Genomic DNA, 18,125 nt, shown 5'->3' on the forward strand with positions numbered 1-18,125 from the left:
TCTCCAGAGTTCATGTCTGTCATGCCTGACTTAAATATTACATGTGACACCGTATTTCAGAGCCAAGCGGGAAGTTTAGAGATGGAGTGTTGGCCAGCGTCCTTTCTGAAGCGCCGAGGAAAAGGAGCAGGTCTACCCCTGGCTGGCTGTCACCTCCAGAGGTAGACCGGAGTGCTGGGCCACCGTGCCATAGGAAGCAGAGGGACAGACAGAAAGAAGCCTGGTGGAAACACTGCACAGAACAAGGTTACCAGAGCCTGAGTTAAGCAGAACAGCCCTGAGTCTATGTCCGCTTGGAGTTGCCGGAGGTGAGGTTACTGCTTCTGTGACGACTGCCCCGCACCCCATCCCCAAATCACTGTGGCATCTCTGAAATTTCTACTAGGTTATGCTTGGGGCAAGTATCTTAGAGTTAAGAGTTCCAATTTTTCAGAAAGGTCTTCCTGCCTTCTCCTTAAAACAAATAAACTGCATGTCTCTGAGAATCCATCCACTTACCAGCTCCCCTACCACCAAGAGAGTCCAAGCTGGGGCGCCTGGGGGGCTCAGTCGGTTAAGCGTCTGCCTTGGGCTCAGGTCATGATCCCAGGGTCTTGGGATCGTGTCCCATGTGGGGCTCCCTGCTCAGCGGGAAGCCTGCTTCTCCCTCTGCCCCTCCCCCCCAATCTCTCTCTCTCTCTCTCTCTCTCTCTCAAATAAATAAAATCTTAAAAAAAAAAAAAAATAGAGTCAGTGACGCTTACCGCATGGTCCTCAGTGGCAGCTTCAGCATGTCGCAAAGGTGGAATCCTGGGCCCACTGCACACCCCATGGCATCACAGTCTTGGCGGGGGGCCAGGCAGGGCTCAGGGTCAGTGCATTAACAGGCCTTCCAGGGGATTCTTTAGAATCCCAACCACCCCCTTTGTCTCCCCACATCCAACCCCATCTCTTTTGCATGTCACAGCCAGAACGATCCCTTCAAGATGTATGGGAATCCCTCCACCCCTGTCTTCTCCACCCCTGCCTTAAAACTCCTTAAAGAGTCGGCCTCACTGTAACTGTAGTTCAACCCCACCAGCAGCACGCACTCTCCAGCCACCTCTCACCCCACCCCCTTCCTCTCTCTGCCACACCAGACACACGACCCCTCCCTAGGTCCTCACACCCCAAGCACCCTCAGGCCCCAGGCCTTTGTGTGGCTCAGCTCTGTCTGGAATGCTCCCAGCCCTCACCATCCTCCCCATGATTGACGTCTGTTGTCCTCCAGTTTCAGACAGAACCTGGCTTCCTGTGAGCCAGCTCCCCAGCCTGGGAGGCCAGGTGAGGTAACTGAAGTTGGGCGCCCTCAGCAAGCTGAATTCTGCCTTTTCAGAACACTCCTTTCATTTGGCCATTATGCATCCATTCGTGGGCCTCTCCGCTGGGTGTGCATCTTCCCCTGGCCATATGCTCCTTGAGGGCGGCCACATTCAGTTTTATTCACTGCCGCACCTCCTGGCCAGCTCCATGCTCGGCATTGACTAGGAGCTCTATATATCATTCAATACACAGATGAGCATGGCCTGAGCTGTGAGAGCCCTTCCAGGTCACGCTCTAGCTCTCCTGCCCATTGGAGCTCCGGGTCCTTTTTCCTTGCAGTGACGTAATAATAGCAGCAGGCACTTACAGCATAGAGACAATAGGGCAGGCACTGCTCTGAGCATTTTGTGTCCGTTTAGCCACTTACTCATTGCCTCTGTTTCCCCATAATGGGCAGGTCACATAACCATCCTATCAGCTAGGTCCAAGACCACACACCATCCATGCTGTTGGTAATGAGTAGCACTGCTATGCAAACCCAGGTGGTCTGGCCCCACAGTCCACACCCTGAGCCACGGCTTCAAGCTGCTGAGGAGCCAGAATGCAGGGGACAAAGCTGAACATGGGGGTCCCTAGGGCTTGCTCCCGGGACCCAGCAAAGCCTTCTCCATTCTCGGAGGCTTCCACTCTGGTTTTCTTAGCCAGATAGACCAGGCAGTATTCTCCCTGTTTGTGCCTTCTAAAAGGTTAAATTCTAACCTTGTTAAAAGCACTTTGTAGTGGAACCTGATTAAAAACCTAATAAAATAAAAAATGGGGTCAAGTCCAGAGAGAGGGAACTGTTTAAGAAGCAGAGGAAGCTCTACTTAATTTTGTTGTTAAGCCGGTGAAGTCATGTGAGGTTTGCACAGTTACCTTCAGAGGTCGCAGGCTGCAGAGGCAAATGTGTGCACTCGGAGAACTGGGTGCTTCTGAGAGCCAGCCTAGGAGGTACAACCCTGGGCCCGGCTACCCAGTTCTTGGCCCCAGGCAATGCCCTAGGCCTGGTCTACCCTCTTCCACCCACAGTATTGCTGCTTTTCCGAAATGCATTCTGCCTCACTGAGAATGGCCTGCCCTCATTCGGAACCTCCCAGACTCTCCACTTAGGTAGACTTGATGCCACCAGAGCAGAAAGAAACTAGAGTGTCCATCCCCCTACCTGCTTCTGAAACCTTGGTTTAGCCATCTGTACCATCTAAAGCTGTACATTCAGAATCTTTGTAACTACCGTGGGGTCCTACATTCTCAGCTACCACGTTCCCAAGTGTGGGATTCTGTCAAGGGGCCCCACTGCAGACAGCCAAAAGCCTTGGCGCTGCAGGGAGCGCGTCAGATACGCTTCTCCATCCACCACCTTGTCCTGTCAAGCTGGGCGCCACCTGCTGACCCTGGGCAGTGCTCCTGGGGGAAGCTAGGTTTAGAAAAGACATTTTCTGAGTCAATACTTCCTATCAAGAAGAGCAGTCGTTCTCAAAGTGTGAGCACCATCAGCTTCGCCTGGGAACTTGATGTGCAAGTCCATGTCACCCCCAGTCTTGCTGAATCAGAAACTCCGGGCTGAGGCCCAGCAATCTGTGTGTGAAGCAGCTCTCCAGGAGATTCTGAAGTGCCCATTTCGGTGCCAAATGATAAAAGGGCACATAATGGCGTGCCCATGCCTGCCATCTGCAGCGGTGTGAAAAATAGGGCATTTACTATATGTTGAATAATGTTTTTTAAACCCACTTTTCTGATTTTTATGTTTTGTTTTTTTTTTAAGATTTTGTCAGAGGGCACAAGCAGGGGGAGAGAGAGAGGGAGAAGCAGGCTCCCCGCTGAGCAAGAAGCTCGATGTGGGGCCCAATCCCAGGACCCCAGGATCATGACCTGAGCCGAAGGCAGACGCTTCTGACTGAGCCACCCAGGCATCCCTACTTTTCTAATTTGAAAGTAAATCCTCAGGTGTTCTGGATGATGGGAACCTGACCCTTCCCTTCGTCACCTGAATAAACATGCCCAGAACATCCTTTTCTCTCTCACAGCAGGGACACTGGAAGGTGAGTTATTTTCCACCAATTTAAAGGCTTAAGGGTTTTTTTCCACAATTATTGAAAATGTATTGAATTCTTAACACAGTATATGGCATATTTTAAAGGCTTTACATCACTTTTATCTGTGCTCACAACCACCCCATTTGAAGAAGAGGAACTAAAGGCAAGAGAGGCTAAGCGACCTGTTCCCACCCCAGGAGAGAGGGTCATATACATGCTAGAGCAGAGCCAAAGCAGAGATTGGAGCCCCGTGGTGTCCCCAGACCCACACTCAGACATGCTTTTGATTTGCTACTCCATAAGGAGCAGTTGGGGACCAGGAAAGTTAGCAGTGCCCCCTCAGAGCACCCTGTGTCTGTCTGAGCAATGTAAAGCCATTTATGATTGGCAACTAACGGGGAAACCCTGACTCCAAAATGTAATGCCGTAAAGACAAAATACACCAGGCAATCGATTCAAATAAATTTGTTACTCTTTTACCTTGAGGTGGGTTTTTTTTTGGGGGGGGGGGTTATTTTTGTTTTTTTTTTTTTTTAATTATTTATTTGAGAGAGAGAGCTCGCGCACGTGAGCACAAGCAGGGGGATTGGCAGAGGCAGAGGGAGAAGCAGGCTTCCCGCGGAGCAGGGAGCCCGATGCGGGGCTCAAGCCCAGGCTCCGTCCCAGGACCCTGGGATCATGACCTGAGCGGAAGGCAGATGCTTAACTGACTGAGCCACCCAGGAGCCCCTGTTTGTTTTTTGATGAGTAGATTTTCTTGTTTTGTTTTGCTTGTAGTCATCACTAGATGTTTGCCTTAGGCCCCACGGATGGTCTTTTATGTACTCCTGTGCAAGCCACAGCCAAGGACACTTTCAGCTCCACGCATCTATCTCTTGGTAGGTGCTGGCCCCAGAGAAGTGGCTTAAAAAAAAAGATAGTAATTTGAGGGTTTCTGTTCCTTGTGTAACTAAAGTTCCCACGCACTGCAGTGAGACTGTCTGCAGGAAAGCTGTGCACACACCCTTTGCTGGAATTTCCGGAAGAGTCCATAGGCCACCCAGACAGAGTAGAAGTGGAAGGTTTTCACCATCATGGCTCCGTTTTTTATAGTTGGAAAAGTGGAGTTTCAGGAAGGTCAAGTAACCTGCATTAGGCCGCACAGCCTAGCCCTCCATTTCCGGAGCCCCAGAGCCTTCTGCTCCAGAACAGAGAGAGCGACTCAGTTCCCCTGCTGGGGTTGCAGGCCAGCAGGCCCTGGCTGTGTCATCTCACTGAGACGCCTGGAAGCTCTGGGAAGGGAAGCAGTGTCGTCATTCCTGTTTTTCGGTGAGGAACAGGCTCAGGAAGGTCAAGAAACTTGCTCAAGGTCTCCCAGCTGGTGAGTGGACTGTCAAGCTCCAAAGATATCTTCTTTTGACCTTGCTGATGGGCTTCATCCTCCTCCTCCTCCTCCCCGGGCAGCTCTCCCCCTCCCCCGCCAACAGGCCGCACCATGGGACTGCCTGCCTTCAAAATGTTCCAGCTGTCTTCGGCTTGAAACACTGGAGCTCCAGGAGAGAAAGCACTGGAGGGGGGTTGGGGCGAGGGGGCCCCTGCTCTCCTGTAGTGTGAACCTCTAAGCTTCTTCCCTCAAGCCTGACTCAAGTGGAAGAAGGTGTGTTTGTGTGTAATTGACTTTTTGACTGTGAAACTCACTTAATTCTCTTCTGTCTTGGCCTGTACCATTTCTTCTTGCACATTGCCTGGAGGAATACCCTTCAGTGTTCAGAGGCACAAAACCAAGTAACAGAAAAAACAAAACACTGACCATCACCAAACCATTCAAAATCAAAAGTATTACGGATCGGTTAGAATGTGAGAGTCCCTTATAATCCTATCCCCAGAGATTACCACTTATTTTTTTTGTTGATGACTTTTTTATGATTACAAAAGCCATACACATTGAACACTACATCAGAATGAATTAAAAGCAAATACATGCTTCATTGCGCAGACGTCCTTGGCAGGCACAGGGTCTGAGACCACATCCATGCACACAGCTTGCCACATGGGTTACCAGCTCTCCCCACCGTCGAGCCCCTGGATTTTTGACTCAGAGTACATACAATAAGCAAGTGCTGACCTGCAGTCCTTTTGAAACAAATCAGTCATGAGGCTCTGAACTTCCTGCCCAGGGCCACCTGGGATCTGCCTGCCCACCCCTCCCCCCACCCCCACTCCACCTTCCGGCAGGTCCTCAGACTGCCTGCCCCTAAGGCCTTCCCTGCAGAGGCTTCTCTTCCCCCAGGTGTCAGCTGACTCCCTCCCTCCCCCGAGAGCCACCCTGAACTACCCACTGAATGTGTGCCACTGGCCACAGCACACCCTTCCCTCCCGGCTCCCTTCCTTGCTCAGCCTTGTCTCCAAGGCCTTAGCACCTTTAGACTCTGACATGACTGCCCTGTGATCTGGTCTCCTCTCACCAGACAATAACCCCCTGAGGACAGGGATTATTGGCAGTCCCAGCACCGTGCATGGCGCACACTAGGTGTTCTATACACTTTTGTTAGGTGAGCAGAAGTGAGACCCATCTTTGCCAAGGCCGAGGAATAAACAGCCCTTCTCCTGCTGACCCCCACCTTCTCCACCCCAGCCCCTCTGCACTCTCCCGTAAGTGGCTTCCTCTCAGTTGCCTTCACACGGCATTTAAGCTCTGGGAAGCTCAAGGTTAATCAAGTCCACTGCCCTCATTTTATTGATAAGGACGATAAAGCTCACAGGCGAGCGCTCTTGGCAAAGGGAAGAATGACTTTCCATGGGGCATTGTGACCAGAGGCTGTCATAGACAAGCCCAGGAATTTTGGATTCATCTTGCCAACCTCAAGGACACACTAAATAGCTTCCAAGCTGCCTTCCCTGAGCTCCACACCAGGTCAAGTTCCCCCATTACTCACATGGCACCCTGTACTTTAAAACCCTTTACACTCATAATTAAGCAAAGAATCAACAGTATTTTGCAATATCCTCTTTCTCCACCAAGCAGTAAGCTTCAGAAGCCCAGGGTCAGTGTCTATTTCACTCTTTGGCCTCCCTGGGACCTGGCACAATGCCCAGCATGTAGTAGGTGTTTTGAGGGACAGCTGACTCACCATCTGCTGTAGTGCCTTGCTCTGTTCTGGCACACAGGGATGCTTGATACTTTCCCCAGTCTGCAGAAGACATCCAGTGCCCCTCTCTTCCCAGAGCCATGAAACAAATTCAGAGACTACTGCCAAACGGATGGCGCTACCAGCTTGGAAAAAGAGTGACTCGATGAAGATGCCCCTATTTCTCTCCGTGGAGTGGTAGGAGTGACCTAGGAACTGGAGGGGAGACCTAAACTCTGTTACTTACAGCCAAAATCATTCACAACTAGTCTAACCAGAACTGTTATATCAGAATTATCACCCATAACAAAAAACCTGGAGGTAGGGAGTCTAGGGTTGATGCAGTGACTCAAGGATGCCATCAAAAACCCAGGCTTTACCATTCTGTTCCACCACCTCATGGTCACAAGAAGGCTGCTACTGTTCAAGGCATCACGTCCACATTCCAGGAGGAAGAAAGAGGCAGAAGGGCCAGAAATATTATCTCTCCATTCATCAGACACAAAGCTTTCCCAGAAACCTCCACACAGCCAACTTCCACTTACATCTCAGTGGCTAGAACTCCAACATGTGGCCACACAGAGTACCTAGAAAGGTGAGGATTCATCTGCTGAGAGTGGACAAGCTGAAGCAGTGAGGGAGGAGTGCATATAGTAGCTATAGAATTAGCCAGCAGCATCTGACAAATCTAGGAAAGTTATTTTTTATGGAACTGTTTTTGTGGGCTTTCTTATTACAAAAGCAATGAGTACACATTGTTACTTTATTTTTTTATTTTTATTTTTAAAGATTTTATTTATTCATTTTTTGAGAGAGATACAGAGACAGAGACAGAGAGAGCACAGGCAGGGGGAGAGGCAGAGGGAGAGGGAGAAGCAGACACCCCGCTGAGCTGGGACTCTGACATGGGGCTCGATCCCAGGACCTGAGCCAAAGGCAGACACTCAACCATCTGAGCCACCCAGGCGCCCCCACACTGTTACTTTAGAAAATAAAGATTTAAAAATCTCTACAATCCCATCACACAGAAGTAACCACTATTTATTCCTGGTTCATTATCCTTCCAGTGGGTTGTATTTTTTTTTACATGAATAAAACCACACTATGAGGTGCTCTGTAATTAGCCTTTTCACTCGATATGGTAAAAAATCTTTCCAAATCATTAAATATTCTTTATAGAATCACATTTTCTGTCTCTGTGTTCATTGAATTAGGTACCATGATTTGCTTACTCTGCCCCTTCATGTTGGGCCTTGTGAGGTTTATATGGGTACAGGGTGACCAACCGACCCTGGTGACTCTCCTCGGAGCTAACTCTTTGCTCAGCACTTCCCCTTCTCAGAAGGTACCATAAGGGAATAATCTTGGACATGCACAGTCCTGAGAGCTTTGAGATACCCTACCAAATAGCCTTCCTGGGCAGATTGTTCCAATGTACCACCCTTCCAGCAGATACCAGTGCCCTTCTCTCCAATTTTTCACCAACACGGACAGAAAGATAGACTGGGGTAACAGGGACAGTGGCCTGACCCAGTCCCCTCTTTTCTCAGCTGATGGGACAGAGGAAGCACTTGCACTAGGGTCTCACAGCTCAGCCAGCCCTGGAACCCGGGCCTCGGCGCTGCATCGGGTCACCTCCTGGAGCACCCGTTGGGTAGAGAGAAGCACCGGGATACAGGAGAGTCTGAGGGGCCTCGGGAGGCAGGAAGAGGAGCCAAGCATTCTCAAGAGAGGGCCAAGCCCAGGAGGCCTAGGGGGCACAATGCCCAGTAGGTCATCGGTATGGGCAGTTCTGGGTCAGGGAGTCACCCTGACAAGACAGATTTCCTTCTGACTCAGCACCCCAGTGCCACTCAAGCTGTGGGACCCTCTGCTGCTCACTTCCTTGTGTCTGGGGCCAGTAGAATGGGGAGATAGGGCTCAGATCCAGGTCCTCTTGCCAGCCATTCATGCCTGTTATGAACTGGATTGTCTCCCTTCAAGTCCATATGTTGAAGCCCTAACCTCCAGTGCCTTAGAATGTGACTATATTTGGAGATAAGTCCTTCAAGGAGGTAACTGCAGTTAAATGAGGTCGTAAGGGTGGGGCATTGATCTGATAGGACTGGTGTCCTTATAAGAAGAGGAAGAGATACCAAATCTCTCTCTCCCTGAGTATGCAAAGGAGAAAGGTGATGTGAGGACACAGCAAGAAGCTGGCCATCTATAAGCCAAGTAAAAAGGCCCCAGAAGAAACCAAACCGACCATCCCCTTGATCTTGGCCTTCCAGGCTCCAAAACTGCAAGAAATAAAATTCTATGGTGTCAGGCACCCAGTGCACGGCACTTTGCTATGGTAGCCCGAGCTGACCACAATCTGATGCCCCCACAGGTGTGGAGATTGTTGCTGCTTCTCCGGTGTTCTGGGCCACAGGTATCAGATACCCAGAAATGGGAGGCAGATTCTTTCCAAGCCTTGAATACTTGATGTGGCAGATGCTGTGGACACCCACACACCATCCAGGTGGACTCTGGTTCCCCTGGCCATAATGAGCAGTTCCCTGCATGCTGACTGCATCCCCCCTCCAGTTCTGTACCTGAGGCTCTTCCTGGTGCCCCTGGAGCCTGCTCAGCCCTGCAGGCCACATTGGCCAGAATGGGCAGCGAGCCAGCGCCCCTGGGGCTATCTTCCACCAATGAGGAAGAGAAGTCAAAATGGTCCCAACATTCTGCACAGTTCTTCAGACAATCCCCAGCAGGTTCGAGCACATGTTGACATGCTCACTGATGCCCTTTTATTGGCTCATACTCATCCTCTCTGTAACTCCTCCCGTCATCTCCTGCTTCCTGGGACTGCCTCTCAAATAAACCCCTTGTCTTAGCATCTGCCTTCGAGGGTCCTCAAACTAGGCACATAGGATAGACAGCTGTGTTTTGAATCCAAGACAGACTTCGGTGCCTATACATACCCACTATCCAGATAGAATGTATTCTTTGGGGACAATGAGCAGCCACAGAAGCTGCAGAGCCCAAGTCCTTCTCACAGGGACGACGGCAGCTGAAGCAATGACCACCCCCATAGAACATGGAACCAGGAATGTTCAAACCACGCAGACATGGGTTCAAATCCCAGCTCTGACTGCCTCTCACGAGCAGGACCATCTCATGGTAAATAACTGGCTAGGTCTCCATGTCATCAACTGTGGGAGTGGAAATAACACCAACCTCACAGGATTGGTGAAAGGCCCGAGGAAGGTAACGTGGGAAAAGCGCCTGGCCCACGGTGTGCGCTCAGCAGAAGGCAGCCAGCTTTTCTTTCTAAGGCAGCTGCGGAGATGTACTGCTCAGCTCTGGCTTCCAGAAAGAACTTGCTCCTCTGTGGCCAGGAGTACAGGAGTACAGTGAGCTGATAGCCCCCGGCTGCAGCACCTTCAGCTGTGCCTCAGTCTCTGAGCAGGGCTCTGCTCAGGCAGCCCCCAGCCCAGGGCTGAGCATGGCAGCGTCCCGAGGCCAGCCCTTTCCTTGAGACATGGAACTTCTCTGAAGGGAATCTTTGCTCAGGAGCTCCCCACTAGACCAGCTGAGACTCCATCAGACCTACATGGCAGTTGGAAGTTCTCCGGCCCAATTCTGCTTCCTCCCCTTTTTACCCTTCGCCGGCATTGCCCCTCCACGCCCCCCCACCCACACCCCCAAAACCTCTCTCATTCCTACTTCCCTCTCAGGTGGGTCCTCTCAGAAGATGACGCTAAGGCATCTTTCCCTTCCTCTCTTACTTCTGAATAGACCTATTACACAAAATAGCAACAGAGAGAGGTTTTCATAGGGTTCCATCTGAGGGTCTCTAGTCTTTTAATCCCAGTAGCATACCTCCAAGAAAATTAAGATCACTCAAGGCTCTTCCATTGCAAGCAATAGAAACAGACCTTAGTTAATTTAATAGGAAAAGGAATGAGAATTTATTGGAATGCTATGGAATACTGTTATTTAAGGAAAAGCTATAAAGAACCAGGCTCCAAAAGGATTGGGACCCAATAGCTCACAATTTCCTAGAATTATGAGCTCTTTTTTTTTTTTCTTTTCAGGACACCACTGTTGACATCAATAAGCTCCAGTCAAATTTTAGTCCTTGTAACATCCTACTTAGAGTTCAGATTCCAGGGAAAATGTGTCTAATTGGCCCAGGAGGTGGTGGAGCACCTTGCAAAGCAATTCTTTCTTTTACTAATGGACAGAACCACTGACGCTACATCCAAAGCAAGACCAAGCTGTCATCAGGAGGTGAATGGGTCTGCCAGATGGCTGTTAATTCTGATAGAGCCAAATAGAAGAAACAATGCCCACACTGCCCCAAATCATGCCAAGAGCTCAAAAGCAATGCATTGCCAATATACCTCCACCTGTTCACTCCTGCCCAACCACCATCCATTCCTTCCCTAAGTGTTTTGAGTTTCTTGGGTTCAATATCATTGCACCTAATCTTAATGTTTTCATCTCCCCAAAGTATCAGGTATAGAGCCAAGAGGGACCTACTCAAACTATTTCAAAAACACCTACTTGGGGGTGCCTGGGTGGCTCAGTCGTTAAGCGTCTGCCTTCGGCTCAGGTCATGATCCCAGCGTCCTGGGATCGAGTCCCGCATCGGACTCCCTGCTTGGCGGGAAGCCTGCTTCTCCCTCTCCCACTTCCCCTGCTTGTGTTCCCTGTCTCACTATATCTCTCTCTGTCAAATAAATAAATAAAATCTTTCAAAAAAAAAAAAAAAAAGACAGCTGCTTGGGATACATTAAACTGCCTCCCTTGTCTCCAAAAGAAAACCTTGCCTCCCTTGACTCTTCCCCATGCAACTCCTCTCTCCGCTCTCCACCCTGATGAAAGACATTCTTGATAGCACCAATTGCATCCTCAGGCTCTCTGGAATTTTGGCAACTTTTCAAAGGTCTCAGGATTTATTAAGATCTTTAAAGGCTATTTCACCGTGCTCTAACTTTTTAGACTAAGCCTCTTATCCCAACCCTAAAGCACTTTTGAGAGTTGAGGAAATTCATTAACATGCAAGAAGGCTGACAGCTGGGCCAAGAGGCCTGCAGCAGGTGAGGTGGTGCCCTGTCCATGTTCTCAAGGTAGGGATTCACCTTCAAATGCTGAAGGCTGCTGCCTGCCAACACCTGTGATTCTCTGCCCAAGGACTTGTGGGGTTTTGTTTGTTTTTGTTCTGATTGCTCACAGGTCAAGCTGAAAGCGTAGACTTAATGTCTCTGGGAGAAACACTCACCCAAAGACAGAGGAGGATTTGCTAGACAAATCCACCATTGTCCTTGCCCCTTGGGAGGGTAACAAGGTCTCCCAAAGTTCCTCAGGGAACAACCCCTTGTCCTGAACTACCCTTGTCCAGAGCAGTCATTTCTGAAACCTCACCTTTACCAGCTGACTCCCCTTCCCTACCTCACTTGCCCAGTCTACCGCTGATTCCTTAGATCACCTCCCCCAAATTACTTGCACATAAATCCTTATCTCAGTTTATATTCCCCTGGAAGTGGACCTCAAGACAAAGCCCATAGTTGAATCTGTTAGTTTCTGCCGAGAAAGACTTCGAGAACAGCAGTACCCCTCCGCTGCTGGCAGAGGTGCAGGAAGGAAGTTCCAGGCAGGGCCCCTGGCCAGCTGGGGAGATGCAAGTGCGAAAGCTACCGCCTTCTCCCCTAAACCACCCAGGAGACCCGCCTCTGTGTACAGAGCTGCAGGTTCTGCGCTCTGGGCCTGGCGGGAGCCAGGAGGCTGCTTCTGGGAATAGAAGGGATGCAGATGCCAACAGCCTTTCACTGCCTATGGGCGTATTTCACACTGACAGACTACCGGGGGTGTAGGACTATTTTTATTTAAAACACCGGTTGCCATGGTAACATCCACATGACCCAATACTTATTCTAAGTCACACAGAAAATACCCTTGGGAAGGGAGAGAGAGAAGCCCCGTGCGAATGCAGTGCAGCTCTGGGACTCAAGCAGCCAGCGGCAGCTCCTGGGAAAGAGAAGGCCACCCCAGCTCGTGTGTCTGAGCTCATGCTCCTACACCTGCCTGAGTCCTCCGGACGGTCACTTTGCAATCAGTGAAGAGGTTTAAAGGCGTGTGAGGAGTGCTACGATCTGCCGACCCGCTATAGCTCCTCCTGGAAGGTCAGAAGTTTCCTCTGGAGTGACCTATTTCACCAGTCAAGACGGGTGCTAAGAACGGGCCCTGGGAACAGGGTGGGGATGCTGGCAGGGGTCCTGCCCCGCTCAGCTTTCCAGAGTCTGCTTGGGCTGCAGGGAGTTCACAGAGCTGCACACAGGCCCTGTGGCAGAAGAATGGGGGCTGGGAAGGCAGGCCCCACTGTGCCACCTGGAGAGCACTCCCAAGGAGAAAAGGGAACCATGGGAAAGGAGTTGGCTTTTAAGAACCAGAGAGAAAGCTCATTCTGCAGCAGCCTTCACCTGCATGCTTCCCTGACCCTGGTGTATTTCAGTGTCTGCACACTTTTAGTGGTTTCTTTACCTCCCTGTTAGCATAAATCCTGGCTGGCGAAGTTAACATCCTCAGAGACATGGAGGACCCAGGTGTCCTGGCCAGACCTGCCAGGGACTGCTCAGGCCTTGCAGCTGTGGTGGTTCAGTGCAGTAATTAGTGTAATTCATAATTGCTAACATTAGTATGGGGGGGTGGGTGTGGGCCATTCTTGAGGAGCGCCAACTGGACAAGGGACACCATGCCTTTCCCCTCCCCCAGGCCATTCAGTAGTGATTACACTGAACACTTAATATAGGAGAGTGCCTGGCTCATTTGACCTTCACAGTGACCTGCGACGGACCGCTGTAACGTAGAGGCTGCCGATGACAAACTCCAGTTCCCTCACTGAGCTTAAGTAACTGCTCAAGCAGCTGCCATGCCATGGAGCCTCATCCTGAACCCAGAGCTGTCTGACTCCTCCTTGGAATGCTGTGAAAGTAGCCACCCAGGTCTGCCTGGCCCAGGAAGATGGCGGCAGACGAGCTGATGGCAGTGTACATGGAAGCAGGGAGGGGCCGACTCTGGCTTTGTGGGTAATGATGGAGCTGGAGTGTGTTAAGGGCTAGCCGCTGGTCTGTTAGTTTCAGCTCTTTGTCCACTCTCGTTCTGGTCTCTTCACTGCCCAGGCCTGGTTTGGCAGCCATCACAACCCCTCCACATGGCCAGTATCTACCATTCTGTTCTGAGACGTGGAGGAGAGAGGAATGGCCCAGGATGTACAGTTGAAAAGGTACTGCTGTATTTTGAGGCAGGTGAGACATTTGTCCTGGATCAGAAGCGTGGGGTTGCTAAAGTCAATGCCCTCTAGGCTCCAGCCCTGTGGGGGCAGATAGGGGCTCTTGTGGGGTGGCTCCTGCTCGTGGGTGCTGCCACCAGGATTGCCACAGAGGTGCAAGGAGGTTTAGGACTATAGCAGGACCATGACTTCCTTAAAGTCTCTGTTTTCCCATCTTTTAAATGGATGTGATATGTACCTGTAGTGGAAGCTCAGTGTCCCACTTAGAGCCACTTGGCTTCCTCAGGAAGCTGCCTAAGGATGATTTCACAAAGTCCACAGCTTTCTACCTGACAGTGTCCTCCAGCCACAGCAGCGAGCTCAACTGAACACTTGGGGCAGGCCAAAAGTGCCCAAGAGTTACGGCTCCAAAAGCAGCCTCAAACAGTGAGGATGCGGCCAGCATCCTAGGTGCTAGGTGCCCTAGGTGCCCACTACATAACCTGCACATTCATGCCCACCCAGGTCCATTTTCCTCCCTTCTGTCTCACTTCCCCACACTATCACCGTGCTTCCTGGGACCACCTCCCAAATAAAGCACCTGAGTCTTTGCCTCAGGGTCTGCTTTGGAGAGAACCCAGTGTAAGGCACCAGCTCATATGGTTCAGGGAATATTGAATGAGGATGCGTGCCAAGCACTGAGCACAGGGAACACTTTAATGATATTAACATCTCTTGTTATATATAATACATATTTGGGGATAAGTGGTGTTTGGCTGTGGGTTTACTTTGTACATTTTGGGGCTGCACATTCCCTAAACTAGAAAGCTCCTAATCTGGGATTCAGTTTGGCTATCAAATTCTTGATCCTCACATGAATCACTGAGAAAGATACTACCTTCTCTATCAGTTTTTCTAATAGAATTCCCCTATAGCCTAAAGGAGAAGTTGCGTGGAGTGGATGAGGCGTCAGACAAAACCTGCAGTTGGTGATCTCTTCTGTCACCCTGCAGGCTCATGGTGCCTTCTTGCTGCCCGAAGAGAAACCTGCCCGCACACAGGAAAGCCCCTGTGTTAGCCTCAATCTGACTTACCTCAGCTACCAAAAATACCGCTGCATGGTGAACAGACTTGTACTCTTGCTCTCCATGGCAGCAGGCATCTCAGACTGAGGAGCCGAGCAGGCATGCACCCGGCTGTCCAGGGGAGAGCAGGAAGCAAGTCGTTCCTTCCCCGCACACTTCCACCAGCCTTCAAGTTTCTTTTGAATATCCTGCTTTCAGCTGCAACTTTCATATGCTTTTTTAATTCTACTCCATAATGTTTCCATATCTTAGAAAAATAGAATTGAGGCCACACCCTTGCCAACATGTTGAATAGGAGTCACATTTCCTGACCTCTAATATAAAACCCCTTGATTTTATTTAAGCTGTTGGCTTTTGTGTCCTCTAATTCCACAGGCTGCTTTGTGTTTTCAGAAAAGAAAAAAAAAAAAAAAGAAAGAAAGAAATCAGAACACATGTGACAGGATATTTGAATCAGAAAATTAAAAAGAGGTTTTCTCGTCCACCCACAGCACCCTCTCCTATTTAGAGCAGAGAGTCTCAAACTTTCGTTTAGATGAGAGCCACGGGGAAGGGAGGAGCTTTTTATGCAGCTCCTTAGTCCCACTCCAGGAGGCTGATTTTAGGCTTTGAGATTCTTTTTTAAGCTGGGATGCTGGTCATTCCAATAAAGGTCATATTTGGACTCTCACTTTGTTCCCTTAAATCATAGTTTCTCAAAGAGCGGTGTCCCTAAAACACCCCTATGCCCACCTCTGCCCTAAGCTCCCAGAGACGTTCAGAGGATCAGAGAATGCTGCCTCTTTGCCTGTCAAAGGCAAACAAACAGCTTGAAAATCTGATGCTTCACAAAGAATGATGTACCTCAAGGATTAAAAGCCCACAAATGAACCAGTTTGTTCATTTCTATTCTATTCTATTGCATGAATATGATTTTTTTAAAATCCATGATTATTTATAGATATCCTAGGACTATGAGCTACCTATCATGCACATTCCCTAATGATGAAATTTATTACATCAAATAGTAACAGAAAAAACACAGGGTCTGCCCCTTGGAGGTGTTTGGCATGGACACGGCAGGTATATATCCTGCACAGAGAAGTCCTTGGGAGTTTCCTGACATCAGAAGAGGAACATCTCTACCTCCACCCAAGATTCTTGGTTAATTCTGCTCACAAATGTTCCACCTGCACATTTCCCAGGCTTCTTGTTTGACATGCAATTGTCTCCATTAGGATCAAGACTTAGGGAAATAAAAAAATATACATCAGCATCAAAATAGCTAATAGTGAAAGAAATTTTTCAAAAATTTCAGACACATAGTGATACAGTGATCACCTTTCAGCATGACCCAACCTAGCCTAACACCATCTAGAGAGGCTAATCTATTAGTTCCCTACAGGTACCTAAGCAAAAGCTTGCTCCTTCACACTGGATCTCAGGAGAGACTTTATTTTTTTTTTTTTAAGATTTTATTTATTTATTAAGGAGAGAGAGAGAAAGCACAAGCAGGGGGAGTGGCAGGCGGAGAAGCAGGCTCCTCGCTGAGCAGGGAGCCCGATGTGGGACTCGATCCCAGGACCCTGAGATCATGACCTGAGCCGAAGGCAGATGCTTAACCCACTAAGCCACCCAGGGTTCCTCGGGAGAGACTTTAGGGGACAAGAGTTTATGCCTGTTTTAGACTATGTTGCAGATTTAACTAATAGGACGGGAAGGAAGTTAGGAAGCCCTGAAACTCTAGTTAGAAAGAGATCTTCAATACATTTCTGTCCTCATCAACCAACTCTGTCACAGATATGGAGGGAGCCATAGACCCACACACAGACATGGAGGATAACCTCTCTTTAGGCCTGCTTAGTCCCAAGGCTGCACAGGTCCAGCCCACTTCCAGGAAGGAGTCATTCTTATAATTAGAAGATTTGAGCACATTACTTTTACTTTTCCACCATGTTTCCATCAGTTCCCATGAGATGGGTGTCCAGGAATACTGCATCACTGTTTCCACTGGCTAAGGGAATGAAGAAGTAGGACACGGAAGGGTTCTTTATTGAGCTAGTTTACCCCTGGAGGCCACCAGAGCCCCCCCAGAGACTCTCCAGGAACTGGTGTTGAACAAACACTTGAAAGAACTGGAGTATTTGTTACTTGAATCTTACTCCCAGGAGCTGTTAATTCCCTGGAGCATCAAGCCTGCCCCTGGTTAGGGAAAATGTCTTCTGCCATCAGACTAAGGCCTCAGGTGACAAAATGTAGATGCAGGTATCTGGAAGTCTGATGGCAGGGTGGTAAGAGCAAGGGAACCCGGGCACCAGCAGAGAGAGCTACAGATTCTCAGGCTAATAGAATTATTTGCTTCTTCACTGTCTTATCAAAGACTGCTTCCTATTGGCAGTAAGACCAAGGGAAGGAAGAAAAGGGATGAAGGGGAGAAAATCCACTCTTGTCACCATACTTCTAATGTAGCAATTCTCAAGATGAAAGAAGTGGAAGAATGATCTCCAGGGGGAAGACAACTGGTATAAAAACATTGTGATATAATTTCACATGAAGCTAGAGCATACTGGTTTTTTAGAATATGAGTATAGAAAGAAAAGTTCAGGAAAACATGTTTGCCATACATAGGAAATAGAGTAGTGATCCCCAAGTTGATAAGTCTTAAGGAAACAGACTCTTGGGACAGATCCTGAGAAGTTTGGTGGTTTATAAATAGCTGCATGGGTTTTAAAAGGTTGGAAAACACTGTCAATGTGAGTAAGGCCAAGAGGCTAACCACTATGTGGCAAGGGACCTGGGGGAATGGATGAAAGCCACCTTTTTTTTTCTTTAAAAAAAGAAAAAGGAGACACTTTAAAATACAGTGTGTTAGGCAACCCAGCCTCCCTTATGAAAAATCTGGCACCATCCGAGCTTTACCCTGGAAGGAATTTTAACCCTGTACCCTGGAGTGTCAGTCCCTCTTAGAGTGCTCTTACTCTGACCCCCAAGAAGCGCTGACCCCCAAGAGCACTCAGCTTCTCAGATGTGTTCTTCTGAGCTCCCTAAAAAGCAGATTCTGAGGTAAGGTCTGTTTGAGAATAGTTTATTTGTAGAGTAATATGAAGCAAGAGTGAGGTAGTAGGAAACAGAAAAGACAATAAAGAGTACATTAATGAGCAGGTTACTACAGTGGATGACTGGTCTCAATCCTGCTGGGGACCTGCTGGGGAACCATATGGAATCTGCCTTAGATGAAAAGCTGCACAATTATTCCTAAGTCCCTGTCCCCCAGAGGCATGAGCTCCCTTGCACTTCTGGGCTGACTGCAAGTAAAAATCCCATGGACCTCATCAGGTTTGGAGAAAGCTCAAGGGCAAAA

General features: G+C 49.2%; 1 long non-coding RNA gene across 2 annotated transcripts in view; it reads left to right on the forward strand.

Moving 5' to 3' along the window:
* LOC118528360 (uncharacterized) overlaps window positions 1–3,859 on the forward strand; it is a 124,677-nt gene extending 120,818 nt beyond the window's left edge. The window contains exons 5-6 of one of the 2 annotated variants that reach the window (XR_004913596.2): window positions 61–308; window positions 3,265–3,859. This is a non-coding gene — a long non-coding RNA (uncharacterized LOC118528360). Of the gene's footprint in view, window positions 1–60; window positions 309–3,082 lie in introns of both variants that reach the window. The other variant, XR_004913594.2, reaches the window with a different exon arrangement.
* Window positions 3,860–18,125: the final 14,266 nt, after the last annotated feature.

The sequence above is a fragment of the Halichoerus grypus genome, chromosome 1 (assembly GCF_964656455.1).
Source record: "Halichoerus grypus chromosome 1, mHalGry1.hap1.1, whole genome shotgun sequence".
Classification (NCBI taxonomy): domain Eukaryota; kingdom Metazoa; phylum Chordata; class Mammalia; order Carnivora; family Phocidae; genus Halichoerus; species Halichoerus grypus.